This window comes from Paroedura picta, chromosome 14, assembly GCF_049243985.1.
Source record: "Paroedura picta isolate Pp20150507F chromosome 14, Ppicta_v3.0, whole genome shotgun sequence".
Lineage (NCBI taxonomy): Eukaryota > Metazoa > Chordata > Lepidosauria > Squamata > Gekkonidae > Paroedura > Paroedura picta.
Window position 1 is genome coordinate 32,275,266 of NC_135382.1, and position 13,912 is coordinate 32,289,177.

Consider the following 13,912-nt stretch of genomic DNA (forward strand, 5'->3'; position numbering starts at 1 on the left):
GGAAAAGAAAAAAAAAAGCAGAAGAGAATGGAAGCCAGCTTGGTGTAGTGGTTAGGAGTGCGGACTTCTAATCTGGCATGTCGGGTTCGATTCTGCGCTCCCCCACATGCAGCCAACTGGGTGACCTTGGGCTCGCCAGAGAACTGATAAAGCAGTTCTGACCGAGCAGGAATATCAAGGCTCTCTCAGCCTCACCCACCTCACAGGGGTGTCTGTTGAGGGGAGAGGAAAGGGAAGACGACTGTAAGTTACTTTGAGACTTCTTCGGGTAGAGAAAAAGTGGCATATAATCAATGGTACATATGAAGAAGAAGAAACATTGGTTTGTATATCCCGCTTTTCACTGCCCAAAGGGGTCTCAACATCTTACAATCGCCTTCCCTTCCTCATCCCACAACAGGAACCCTGTGAGGTAGTTGAGGTTGTGAGACTTTCTGACAGGACTGCTTTGTCAGAACAGAACTATCAGGGCTGAGACTGGCCCAAGGTCACTCAGCTGGCTGCATGTGGAGGAGCTGGGAATCAAGCCCAGTTTGCCAGATTAGAAGCCACTGCTCTTAACCACTCCCTGCTGGCTCTCCACCACGCTGGCTCTCCATTTTGAAATGGTGCATAGGTACGACAGGAAACATTAAATTGTGGTTTATTAAAATGAAATGGTGCATAGGTACAACAGGAAATATTCAATTATGGTTTATTAAAATGAGGGCTATAGCACCATTCGCCACCCCCTCCCTGCAAGACTCTTAAAAGGACTGCCTGGTTCTAAATTGAGAAGCCATGGCTCATTGGTAGAAAATCTACGCTCTATGCAGATGGTCCCCTGTTCAATCCCCAGCATCTCTAGTTAACGAATCTGGCAGCAGGAGATGCCAAAGACTTCTGCGTGAGCCCCTGGAGAGCCATTGCCAGTCTGGGTGTACAATACTGACTTTGACCAGCCAAGGGTCTGATTCAGTAGAAGGCACCTTTCTATCTTCTAAGCCCAAGTTTAGACTTTCTACATGGCCTCCAGTTCTAGGATGGCTCTTCCTAATTTTAATTTTTTTGTATTACTAAAAAAAATGTTTAAACCCTCCACCCTTCTACTAAGAACTTTCAGGTGCTGTATAAAGTTCTCTTCTCCATTTTAACTTCACAACAATCCTTTAGGGTAAGCTAGGTTGATAGCAGCAACAGATGCTGTAGTTAAATGCCTAAAATTACGTGCTACCCAAAAAGACTTGAGCCTCCAGAAGGGCAGGCTACTCCCCCCCCCCTCAATGTGGTAAATGAAGGGCTTTGAATACAATGTGGGGGGGGGGGAAGCATTTTCCTAGGAGAAAGCTCCTTTTAAGAGTAGGCTTGTTCTCTTTGTGAGTAAAGGGTCCTCCATTTTCCTGCTTATAGAAATCAAGCTAACCTTCTCTCGATAAGCTATCCCTTTCTAAATAACTTTATGTATTTGTTTTGCCTCAGCAGCAAGAGAAACGAGATCCAAGCTATTTTCAGCATTACGACTGAAAGCAGAAAAACCCCTTGAGATACCACACAGTAAAGGCTGTGGAGTGTGTGTGTGTTTTTTTTTTAAAAAAAAGAAATCTAGATATTTTTATTTTGTTCCATATCAATTTGCATTGTAAAAACATCTTGTGTATACGAAAAGTGGGTTTTTTATATGTCTAGGTTTATATACCATACGGCTCCCCTCTCCATGTATATTGGTTGGTACGCGTTTTTAACCATGTGAAAAAGCACCCAGAATTATGCGGGGGGGGGATGGGGGGGTCCACTGGAGGGGGTGGGGAAAGAAAAGAAAGAAAACACACGGTAAATGGTTGCTTTAATAAGTCCTGTTCCATTGAAAGGAAATAAAACCTGAGTATTAATGAGATATAATTATATATTTAAAATCTTTTTTTCCCTTGTGCAGGATACAGAATTAATGCCAGTAAACGCACAAACTGCAACATTCTACTCCATTACATCTGCAATGATTAGAGATAGTTTGAACATCTGGCATATAATCTGTGATAGAAAACAGCATTCTGCACTTTAATGGACGTCTGGAGGCTACACATATCTGGTTTTATTTCTCTCACTTAACTCTTTCCTGGGAAGAGGAGATTTGATGCCTCAGCACCTTCGTTCCTGGGTTTCTTCCCCCTCTTCCCAAGTTTATTTTAAATATTTTTAAAGGGGGGAGGAACATAAGTCTCGGAACACCCAGCTAGCCTGACTTTCCTATTAACTTCAGTGTAACCTTGAGAATTGGTCATTGCATGCAGGTTCCTTTTGGAAAAAAGCAACCCAGCGCAAGGGGTATGCAGTTGGCATTCTGCTTCTGTTTTCCACCTATTTCACTACAACTGGATTCCTCCAAGCAGGCATGAGTCTTCTCTCCTCTATGTTTCACCTCAAAACAACCCTGCAAGGTAGTTTGGACTGAGAGAATGCATGACATAACTGTCATAACTGAAGGGGAGGGGGTCTAAATATTCAGGTAGTTCAACCTTCAGACAACTAAGCTAAAAGACTCTTCCCGTTGCCACACGAAGAGCACCATTTCTGTTTTCTCATACTAATTGGTCTATTAGGCTTGTTAAATAAGTGGTGTGTGGACTGGAAGAAGTGTGCATGTACCACAAAAAGCTTATTATCTTGAATAAAACTTAGTTGGCCTCAAAGATGCCACTGGAGTCAACCTTTGTTCAAGTGATATAGTGGTTATCTGAACAAAGATAAAAATATTCATATTTTGCATGATTGAACCAATCGCTGGATTTTCCAGCATCCTGTTTTGCACATACCGAAGTTGTGTGTGTGTTTGTGTGTGCAAAAAATATATGGGATTTATGCCATTAAAGGTCACCTGTATCTTTAATACATGTGATACCCATGGGTCATGTGATAACATGGCAACCACGCGTATTAGGGATTAATGCCACCAGCACATGTTCCTGAAATGCATGGATGCTATGCTCCTGGTACATGTGAACGTAATGTCTGAAAAGGGCTATATCGGAGTGAGACATGTCATGTGCATGTAGCTGTATGCAGTTGCATTTTCCCAACCAGCCAGGGATATTAGAAGAGATGCTTGTAAGATCTTTAGCTGGTTTGGGGCAGGAGGCTGAAATTTTGGGGGATTTTGTAACCTTTCTCAAGCTTCTTATACTGAAGCTAGAGGGATATGTACATTTGTTTACCCTTACCAGGTCATCATTCGAAATCCAATTGTTTGTTCACTTCAAAACATTTTAATCAGCTGACAATCCTGATCATAACATAGAATTAGGGCCTACTAGAATTAGTTAATTGCATATTTTATAAGAGAGGGAAAAAATGGAACATCAATATCTACAAAAAGCTTAACCAATATGGGGGGGGGGGGAGGACAACTTATTTTGTTCTCTGTTGGTGGACTGAGAATGTTCAAAGGAAGGAATGCCCCTTTGCTGTTTCAAAAGAGATCTGTGTACATTCCTTCTTAAGCCGGTTCCCTTTCAGAATTTCATACAGGCAAAACTTGCCTGTCTCCACTCAGGTTTTCAGTAGCTGCACATTTTTGATGTCCCCAAAGTACAGCTACACAAGAGCTTGACTGGCACCGAGTTTCATTGAAAAAATTAGATTACTTCTCTGCTCATCTAGGGTGTGTGTTTTGCCCCGAGCTAAACAAGCTGGGCTTTATCCCTACTGTGTACTAGGGAGAACATCAAGAGCCTTCAATGAGAAAGGAAAGGAGATGACAGACTGAGCTTTTTCCTCCTTATTTATCAAACTATTATCTCATGCCAAAACCTAAGGAAGCCTTGAACTTGGATTCTCCGCGTAGTAACAAAGTCTAATGGTGTGGAGGGGCAAATAAGGAATGCAATTTATGCATTAACCCTGGATTGAAGAAGAAGAAGAAGAAGAAGAAGAAGAAGAAGAAGAAGAAGAAGAAGAAGAAGAAGAAGAAGAAGAAGAAGAAGAAGAGTTGGCTCTTATATGCCACTTTTCTCTACCTGAAGGAGTCTCAAAGTGGCTTACAGTCGCTTTCCCTTTCCTTTCCCCACAACAGACACCCTGTGAGGTAGGTAAGGCTGAGAGAGCCCTGATATTACTGCTCGGTCAGAACAGCTTTATCAGTACTGTGGTGAGCCCAAGTTCACCCAGCTGGTTACATGTGGGGGAGGGCAGAATCCAACCCGGCTTGCCAGATTAGAAATCCACACTCCTAACCACTACACCAAACTGGCTCTTGAGAAGTAGAAGACCCTGGAGGTCCCACTATGATCCTATCTAGGTCCCACTATAATCATATCTAGGTGGCCAGCATTGAATTGATACATTCACTGGAGTTTCACAGTTCTGAACTGGAAATGATCCATGAGGAATTCTCTCAATTTCCTTTCTTTGTATGTTTTCATTCTGTGCATGCTCAGTGTTTCCATTTTGATGTTGTCCTTGTTTGCAGCTGCTTCAGTTCATTCGTATGTGCTTCCCCGCACTAATAGGACAAGTTGATAAAACATAGCAAAAAAGCAATCCTTGGTGCATTGGAATTCACGATTCTATCCCGATTATTTTTCTGTGATGGTTTGAGAATGTGTAGGTCATTAAAACACTCCATTAAAAAAAAAAACCAAGCCTTGTTATGCGTAGTTAGTTACCTCAGAACTCTTTTTGCATGGGGTTTTGCCCCACTTCAGTAATGCATGTGCTCAAGAGAGAACACACTTCTTAAGAAGGATCTTGATGTATTCATCAATTTATTTATTTCTTGGATTTGTATCCTGACTTTGTCGCCTCGAGGCGGCTAACAATTAAAACCATAACAAATTCCCCATTAAAACCCCATTAAAACAATGGCAGTACACATAAGAGCCCACAAGATGGCGGAACAAACTATCACCCAACATAATTTACTAAATCCAGCCAGAAAATCAGCATTAGTTGTAATATATTACAGGGATGCTCAGCTAGGGTGGGGGCTCCTCATTGAACTGCGGTCAACCCCCTCCTGGCCTCAACGATATGCCCGATGGAAGAGCTTCATTTTGCAGGCCCTGTAGAAGTTAGACAGTTCCATCAGGGCCCTCAGCTACTCTGGGAGCTCGTTCCACTAGGCAGGGGACAAGGCGGAAAAGGCCCTGGCCCTGGTCGAGGCCAGGTGGATTTCCCAGGGGCCTGGGACAACTAACAGATTCCTACCTGCAAAGCAGAGGGCCCTGCAGGGGGCATAAGCAGACAAGCAGTCCCTCAGATAAGTAGGACCCAGGCCGCGTATAGCCTTAAAGATTAAAACCAAAACCTTGAACTTGATCTGGAAGCAAACCAGTGCAGTTGTTTCAGATGTGTTCACATCGATAGGCTTATTGCAGGTTTTCATCGATGGCGGTGAGAAGTGCCCTTAAGACACAGCTGCCTTGTGGTGACCCCAAAGGGACTTTAAAACAAGAACAGTTTAGAGTAGTGATCCCCAACCTGTGGGCTGCGGACCACATGTGGTCCTTCGACTATTTGGAGGTGGGCCCCGAAGGACGCCTTCTCCCCCCCCCCCGGCCCTTTACAACACACTTCGGGTGTCATTGTCTCCCATCACTCCCAGATGGGACTATCTTGTTGCAGAGAAACAAGTTCAGGGTTCCCATTGATTTGTCATTGTCATGAGTTAAGATTTCCATGAAAATAAAATGTTCCTTATGTTCATTGTTGTGGCGTGTCTGTATCTTATTTTGAAGGGATGCTTAAACATTACCATAGCGATCAGAGAGCGCTAGGGCAGTGGTTGAGAGTAGAGGAGTAAACTACCCCCCCCCACCAGGCCTCAGTAAAAGGCGTTGAGTGGTCCCCGGTGAGTGGTCCCCAGCGTTGATTGGTCCCCGGTGATAAAAAGGTTGGGGACCACTGGTTTAGAGGTTTGCATCTTCCATCAGGGCCTTGGTATTCCTCGAAGGTCTCCCATTCATGTACTACCCAGGGTTGACCCTGCTTAGCTCTTGACATCTGACAAGATCAGGCTAGCCTGGGCTATACAGGTCAGGCCTTTCCATCAATGCACACATGCCTTTCTGTAGTAAAGGGGGAAGAAAAGATGCCTATAGGGCAGACCTGAAAGCTGCAGCCAAACGCAAAGGCTCCCCACTTCAGAATTAACTTCAGAAATGCTTTTGAGTTCAGCTGGAATTCCAGAGGGGTAGAATGCAGAGCAGAGAGAAATCACAGAGCAATGAAAGAACAGAGCAGGGGAAAATCCACTCATCCTTAAGTTAAATGGATCTCCGTAATATAATAACCTACAATAGTAAGGACTTAGTCAGCTATAATGAAAAGTACAGTTACCAGCCTTCCTAGAACGAGGAATGCTCATAATTACCCTAAATGCAGTTGTAACACAACATCCTTTGAGCCTGTGGACCTTCTTGGAATGGTTGGCTGGGGGATTAACAAGTTTTAATGGGTACATCGCTACGGCAAAGCCACAGAGGTCTCTCCCCCTCCCCCCATACACACACACTGGATCAGAATGTCAAGTAAGCGTAGTAAACAGAGGATAATAACATAGGACTCACGCTGTCTTAGTAGGGAAACATGTGGCACCCATTAACCTGTTGACTTGGAGTTGATTCATGTGTTGTTGGTAACTGAGGTGGGGGAATCCTGTTGTGGAGGGGGGGTGAGAGAAAAGAACACCAGGCTATGCCCAAAATAAGCGCCCCTAAAGTCAAGATTTGGAGGAGGTTGGCCGGGATGGGTTAAGGTTACCTGCTGATCTTCCAATAGTCAAAGACAAGTTTGACAGGAACATCCAGCCTCCGAACTTGGTGTGATTCAGAACTATGTGACAGTGAACGCCAGCACAAGCTGTGACCGTTTAGGAAGACCAGGGGTAGTTGGGTCTTGCTCACAAACACTTCAGACAGACAGACTAGCATGGGGAGGAGAAGAGGATTGTGGGTTTTGTTGGCTTTGTTTTGGCAGAAAATGCTGGCAGGGAATTCATGGGAATTGTAGTCCATAGACATCTGGAGGACCACAGGTTGACTACCCCTGAATTAGGAAAGCCAGCACTAGAAAGTCTGCTTAGGAAAGTCAGCACTAGAATCTAGGAGACCTGGGTTTATACCCCCAAACTTACGGTATGACCTTGCTGGACTGGTCATGCATGCTCAGCCTCATGTGATAAAGTAAGGGAGAGCAATGTACATGGCTCCAAACTCCTTGAAGGAAGGTGGTAGTAAACATGGGTAGATGTCTTTATCCCCCTCAGGTGGTGATGGGAGATGTATCTCCTCTGGCCATGAAGATTCTGTTCGGCTGACGTGGCTAATAGTCAGATGGAAAGTCTACATTCTAGCAATCTATGCTGAACCTTCTTTTAAAGTCATCTAGTACAGCGGCCACCGTTCTATCATTTGGGATACTATTCCAGATGCCAAGTTTGCCATTCATTTGATCTGGGTTTCGTTGAAGTATGCTTGGCTCCCGAGGTGAAACAAGAGGACACCCTTCCTCTCTTCCCACCCACCCCCCTCCGAATTTTCAGCACTGGCGATTTTGTTTCTTTTAACAAAAGGCAACTTTGGATTTTAATCACAGCAGTTAAACTTTGGGCACATTGAAGAAAAAGCGTTCTATTTAAAGAATATTAGCCGTGGCTTACTTCAGAGGTCCACAACCAGCGGAAAAGACGCCCCCACAGAAACGTATCCTCCTGCAAAAAGCAATATTCGTACAGTGTTCAAGCGATATTGTTGACAATAAAACATTATATTAAAAAGAGATACTTGAAACATCCAGTCGCTGTGTCTGAAAATTAAATATCCCAGCCATTAATTTTTCCGTCTCCAAATTACTGAAAAGCAACAGTCCACACTAAAGGCTAACTGCTTGTAAAATTGGATTTTCAAAGATTAAGTCTTTTTAAAACTAATGCTGGCCAAAAGGAAGAACTGGAAGGGGGAGGGGAAGGGTGGAATGATGCTTTATTTCATGCACATACTGCACGACAACACTTCCAATTCATGCAGACCACATCAGAGTTCTCAGTCATTTTGATTTAAAAGGACTCAGATAGTAAACCTTGCAAAATATGGAGCAGCGGAGAATGATTCAAGCTATTGTAATGGGATATTGATCCTTCGGCTGCTAGGTCACAGGTTCAGATTTGCATACCGGAGTAGCGCAAACCTCACGATATCCAGGGTTGCTTTTTAATGCCTTGAGATGCATGAGGAAGTCGTGGTGGAAAGGTTGCACGCAGACCTGTTTAAGGATGATGATCATTCTCCCATTAGACCTCCCACGTTCCACTGTGAAACAGACTTGGCAGATGCAGTGTTTGCATGAGTCTTTTATGTCTTCTTAGATTAGATTATAGGTTCTTTTAGGGAATGTCTAGGAGCCAACCTGAGCTTCTTGCTACAGAATGTGTGGAATAAAGGCATCACCCAAAAAAGATGCTGTATTCTGTGACCTTCTTTTCGACTAGAAGAAGAAGAGTTGGTTTTTATGCCCCGCTTTTCACTGCCCGAAGGGATCTCAAAGCGGCTTACAATCCCCTTCCGTTCCTCTCCCCACAACAGACACCCTGTGAGGCTGAGACAGCTCTGACAGGGCTGCTTGATCAGAACAGCACTATCAGGTCTGTGACAAGCCCAAGGTCACCCAGCTGGCTGCATGGGCAGGAGTGGGGAATCAAACCCGGCTCACCAGCTTAGAAGCCGCTGCTCTTAACCACGACACCAAGCTGGCTGCCTTCAACTAGTCCACCTTGAGTTCCCAAAGATAGGGTGAACAATAAATCCAATAAACAAAGAAACAGATAAATAAAATATCAAAGATGAGAGTGTCTGAGGAATGTAGTCTCAGTCTTCTAGGACAGGGACCACAGGTAGTAGGATAGCAGGATCCCTATCTGGAAAGCTGGAAGTTCTTCTGTGAATCAAGAAGAGACTCTACTGGGCTAAGTGGTTTAATGGCCTGACTCCAAGCAAGTCCCAGTCTGATCACAGGGAGACTTCTATTGTCCTATAAGGGGATTAAAGAAGCAACCCTTAACATGGTGAGGGACCTGTGATTCAGGCCACTACCCATCTATATAAACTGAGCACAGATATATTTAATTGGTTCTTTGTATTCCATATGCATGGTGGACAACCATCATTGGGTCACACCTTTTCCCATGGTGTCAAGTATTGCTTTAAACCAACTTTTTAATGATTGAGATGCTTGCCAGCTCCTTTGGGAAGCCCGTTATAGATTATCTGGGATGCTCTAGGCTGATCCTTCTCTGAGCACAGGATTGGACTTGATGGCCTGTATAGCCCCTTCCAACTCTATGATTCGACGTATCAATGGATTCCCTCTTCCCGTTAGTGTTAGGTCTACCTCTTTTCTCATGCAGGAGGCAATTCTCCCCAACTATTGGTGGTTGCTGACTTCATAGACTTCCAAATGGCAAAGGACCATATCTGTCTCATACCTGGCTTAACCCAGTTACACAGAGTTTACTTCATAACACATTTCTTTTTAACTAGCCCTTCAAGTCATTTGATTTGGTTTGTTTCTCTCACGCAGATCTGCAAGAAATCTGTTAGCGCTGCAAATTATTGTTCAGGTCTCGGCAGTGAAAACCCCTAGAATACTAATGTCATAGAATCATAGAATCATAGAGTTGGAAGGGGCCATACAGGCCATCTAGTCCAACCCCCTGCTCAATGCAGGATCAGCCCCAAGCATCCTAAAGCATCCAAGAAAAGTGTGTATCCAGCCTTTGCTTGAAGACTGCCAGTGAGGGGGAGCTCACCACCTCCTTAGGCAGCCTATTCCACTGCTGAACTACTGCTGAACTTCACTGCTAAACTTCATATGTCCATATAAAGAACGTCAAAACCTACATTTCTTGAGACACCTGAGCCCCAAGAAGCAGCCATAGCGGCATTTGCTCAAGGTTCCTGAGAAAGAAAGGGGATATGAGGAAAGAGACAAAAAGAGAGCTCCATTACATCTACCATGACTGGAACTGCCATGACTATCAATGAAAAAGCAGCCACCAGACTCCTAGGGGCCACTCTTGCACACTGAGGCCTTAGTGAAAGATTGCTGTGTGTGCATTGAACCCTATGAGGCCCCTGAAGTCTACTGTGGTTTCCCCCCCTATCATTAGTTTATATCCTGTCATATTCCTTGCCTAAGAATGGAGCTTTCCTCCCGGCTCAAAGATCTTTCCTCTGAAGCAAGAACCTCTTCCAGTGGAGATGGTTCATTGGCCAAAGGAAACCATCACGCTCAGATACCCAGGGTGTTACAACCCATTATCATTTCCCTTCCATTTCATTTTGCGATGGGTGGATTGAATTCATCTCCCAGTTGTCTTTAATCATGTTTATCTCCATGTCTTTATATTCTTAATTCCTGCCCATTTTTCTAACCTCTCTGCAATCCTTTGTTCCATTACTCTGTCCTCAGCGGCACTTGCTACACCTCCTAATTTACCTCCATCTGCGAATTTAATTAATGTACAGTTTCCCCTGTCCTTCAGATCATTAATAAAGATGTTAAATAAAGCCCGTACCTACTCCTGATTATGCCTTTGAAGTAGAGAGGAAGTTACAATAGGATGCAAGCTCATCATAAATTACTGCCCGGGAATTTGGGCTGCCATCCTCATTGGCCTATTTGTTAAGGGTAGACAAGAGACAAACACAAATCAACAATTTGGCTTCTTGCTTTCATGGTTTGGCGGGGTCTTCTGTTTCTGTGGACTGGAAGCGTAGCTGGTGCCTGTGAGGTGTTTAGCTTCCCAGGTGGCAATGCAATTCAGTTCAAAAGGTGATCCTTTGGGTAGAGAAAAGCAGCATATAAGAACCAACGCTTCTTCTTCCTCTTCAGTCACAAAGTAAAAAGTGAGAAGTGTATCTGTAAGGTAGCCTCAAACCTAGAACTCTGGCCAAAATGAGACCTTTAGACTCTTTGCCTCTCAATGAACCAAATGAGGAATCATTGGGGGGAAAGTGAGAGGTCTTGACAATGTTAATGTTGTAGACTTGGGAGGTTTTGAATCTATATTGTACTGCAAGTTGACAATTCAAGTCACAAATAATTGTGATTGTTTAGCTGTAAACAGCTCTCTCTGTGCAAATTCTATGTGATCATTGATATGTTGGATGCCCCTTGATCCTTTTTTAGCATGGTCCCTGGCTCATCCTGGTCATGAGAGGTTCCAGCGTGGTATAGTGTTTAAGACCCGTGGTTTCTAATCTGGTGAGCCGGGTTTGATCACCTGCTCCTTCACATGCAGCCAGCTATGGGACCTTGGGCTCATCACAGCCCTGTTCTGACAGAGCAGTCCTGTCAAAGCTCTCTCAGTCTCACCTACCTCACAGGGTTCCTGTTTGGGGTGAGGAAGGGAAGGCGATCGTAAGCCGTGTTGAGACTCCTTCTGGCAGTGAAACAGAAAACCTTGTAGAAATGTGTAAAGTAATAGTAAGGTACTTTAAAAATAATCATCTTTTTGTCACTGTTTGGCTGCATGCAAAAGGCCCTTTGAGTTGGATCCAATGATTCCTTTGTACTCAATGAGGAATTCAACATGCAAACACAATAAACATAGAAAACCCTCTGTATTAATCTTAGTCCAGCTTCGAAATCCCTATTTGTGTTATGATTTTAATTGATTCCCTTTATTCCTGCTATTGTAAGTTGCCTTGTGCGTGGACAGATGCGAGAGAACATTCCGTAAACTGGATCCAGAAACTGCCTTCTGAAGGGGTCTTCCACTCACGGAAGGACTGTTTTATATGTTCCACTAGAACCATCAACAAGAAAAAAAAACTAATCCACTCAACTACATCCTCAACATGGCCTTTCCACTTGTGCAACCTTATTCATATGCAGTAGGAAAGAGACAGATTCTACCTCTTGCACTAATCCACACGGAACTTCCAACACAACCATTGGCGGAAAAAACACTGCCTTCCTTCCGCTCACAGTTCTGGGGCCCCAATGCAAAATAAACACACATGGTGGCAGGCTGCTGTGATTGGACCCTGAAGAGGCCGTGTGCTCTACACTTGTGAAAGTGGAATTTCGCTAGGCTCTGGACGCAGAATTCGTTTTGGTGCCCAGACGACTGTTCGTACAGTATTCCGTGTTCGGAAACGGTACTTCATTCATCAAAAGCCTTTCCCGCCAACCATGGAGACTAGGATTTGTAGTTTCACCTCCCAACATGGCGTATCCATGCATAAATAACCACGTGCTGCATAAATAATTACATGGCGGGAAGGCAGTAAAACACGGAAGATATATGTTAGCACTTCTGACGTCGCAGAATAAAAACAACAGCCATATTCAGCCCAGTGGGAGGGGGGGCTGTTATATGTTGAATGGACTCCTGTAGAGAACATTTGCCAAAGTCCCTCCCCACCCCCTCCTTTCTTCAGGTCACTCTTAACATTATAGTTAGCAAATTGATAAGGTCCCTCTGTTAAGCTTTATTACATCTGACAGGAGCCTATGACACTTTAGAAAAAGAAGTAATCCAGAACAATCTCTAGGTAATTAACACCTAGATAAACAAACATAAATTTCTATATTGCATTTATTTGGACTACCACTCAAATATGCGTGAACCATGCTTTTTTAATTAAAAGATAAATCTATGTGACACTTAGCCTCAAACTTAATTATTCAGCATAGTATAATAAAAAATACAGCCCATTAAATGTGTCTTGCTCTGTATTTCTGTATTAACAGCAAAACAGTTCACTCTGGGATCATTTAAATTTTCTTCCTCCTCTTTTCCTATGATTTCCCTGTTCACTGAAGCTCGCTTGGTCTTTTATTTATTTATCTGTTCATTCATTTAAACAAAAAATGACTTTAGCAACACCAACAGGTGAGGAAATGTAGAACTTTTTTTGGGTTTGCAATCCTGGCGTAGATGTTCAGCCTTTCCCCCCCTACTTCTTTCCATACTGGATCATAACAATAGTTATAGCATTCTTCCCCTACACCTTTCTGGGTAGGCTTCCCGGTGGAAATGTCCTTCCAGTTGGCCGGATCACGATCCAGAAACGGAAACCGCCGTCGTTTGGAAGCATTTCTGCTGGCATTGTGCTCACAACAGGCAAAGTTAAAGTTCTTCTTTGAAAAATCTTCCTCTCTATATATTGTGCGGTAACAATACAGATGTTAAACAGATAGGAGATGTATTCGGTTTCCCAATGGCAATAGACAGAGAGGTTATAGTCCTTATAAAAGTTTCAACAAAGAAACATTATCTTAAAGCGGAGAGCAGCTTTCCGAGGTTAGGTAGAAAACATCTTGTCAAGACATTCACCATCTGCACAGGAAGGCTGCCGGGGTAGCTAAAATCTTCCTAAATGGGCTTATTTTGGGGGGGGAGGGTGGGATAATGGAGTTTAATAATATTTGTATATATTCTGTTTGCTGTACCAGAGCTGAGCGCCAGCTGCCATCTTCCTTGATGGACAGCCTCATAGCACAGGGCTGCTTTTAAAGGCCAAATGGACAATTTGATCCTAGGCTCCCACTGTCCATACAGGGACGTTCAGGAGATTGTTCACAATGATTTCAATCAAGCTGCATACAGACCATCTGTCCACACTTTTACTGGCTTACTGAGCCAAAACACATGCTTGGATATGCTAACTTTCATAGGTTCTTGGAAACCACAAAAGCAATTCTGCCTCTAGTTAAAGTCAATGGGAAAACTACACTTGAATCTCACTCGGAGAATATTTCATTTATCGGGTTCCAGGTCTGACCACATCACATACAAGGCAGAGCACAGCTCAGGGAGCAAATCGAAACGAACCTCACCCTTCCTTCCAAAATAATGATTCTTAAGCATGAGATATTCTCAAGACAACATTCACATAATCCGTTTATCTGATCCTTAACACAAAATTAGCTTCAT